Consider the following 1099-nt stretch of genomic DNA (forward strand, 5'->3'; position numbering starts at 1 on the left):
CAAACCTAAGATAGAATTCTACGACAAGGACCGCAAGAAGGGCGGATTGATCACTCCTGCCAAGGTCATTGGCTTTTCTAACCTTTTCATGCTATAAAATTTTTTGTCCTTGACTTAAATTAAATTTATTATGTATGCAGACTTACAATCCTTCAGCTGATTCCATTCTTGGACTGACCGATCCCTTGTCTGAGAAAACTGTGGAAAAGAGTCAAAAAAGGAGAAAGAATGAAGCAGATGGGGAAGCTGGCAACGAGGCTCCTGTTGCCGATGAAGAGAAAAAGAAGAAGAAGAAGAAAAAGAAGTCTGATGCTGAAGAGACTGCTGCTGTGTCAAATGATGAAGTGGGTGGTGCAGAACCTGAAGACGAGGCAGTCAGTAAAAAGGAAAAGAAGAAAAAGAAGAAGCACTTAGCTGGGAATGCTGAATTACAAAATGCAGACGACAATGTTGAAGCAGACGAGAAGAAGAAAAAGAAGAGAAAGCATGCCGAGCCCGGGGAAGAAGGTGAAACTCCAAGCAAAAAGAAAGAGAAAAAGAAGAAGAGAAAGAGTGAAGATTGACGTAAGGAATATGTGCTGGGCAACAAATATCAACAATTTTGTGTAATCTTGTTGATTAGGCAGTTTTCACTTGTAAAATCATGCTCTGCGGTCAGGATTTATCATTGAAACGGATTTTGGTTTGTGTCTGTTATTTTTCGTGGGCAAATTCGAAGACAATTTTAAGCAAGACATTAGCTAAGCTATGAAATATTTTTGGGTTATTTCTACAGCATCTTCAGCTCTGTTCCTTTTGTTTAAGATATGAAACCTTCCACAAAACGTTGCGAGATCATTCTTATCAGTAGATGCATTTCGTAAGACACTGTAATGAAAAGTGGACACAGATTTGTTGGGCTGTGATCTGTCATTATGAATGTCTTTCTTACAAATCCTGTCGTAGTTTGGGCAAGGTGTTTTCTCATAAGATAGAATCTTATACTGTGATGGTTAACCTTGTACTTGGTATTTTGCTTAGGCTTATTAATCACGTTATCACAAAGATTATGTGACAAAGAAATCACAACATATGAAAAGCTGGCAGTGCCTACCTTGGT

General features: G+C 38.6%; 1 long non-coding RNA gene across 1 annotated transcript; it reads left to right on the forward strand.

Annotated features, from left to right (window-relative positions):
• LOC111387008 lies at positions 1-777 on the forward strand. Its single transcript, XR_002701346.1, has 2 exons — positions 1-64; positions 141-777. It is a non-coding gene; the product is annotated as an uncharacterized LOC111387008 (long non-coding RNA).
• The last annotated feature ends 322 nt before the right edge of the window (positions 778-1099 follow it).

The sequence above is a fragment of the Olea europaea genome, unplaced genomic scaffold (assembly GCF_002742605.1).
Source record: "Olea europaea var. sylvestris unplaced genomic scaffold, O_europaea_v1 scaffold38371, whole genome shotgun sequence".
Taxonomy (NCBI): domain Eukaryota; kingdom Viridiplantae; phylum Streptophyta; class Magnoliopsida; order Lamiales; family Oleaceae; genus Olea; species Olea europaea.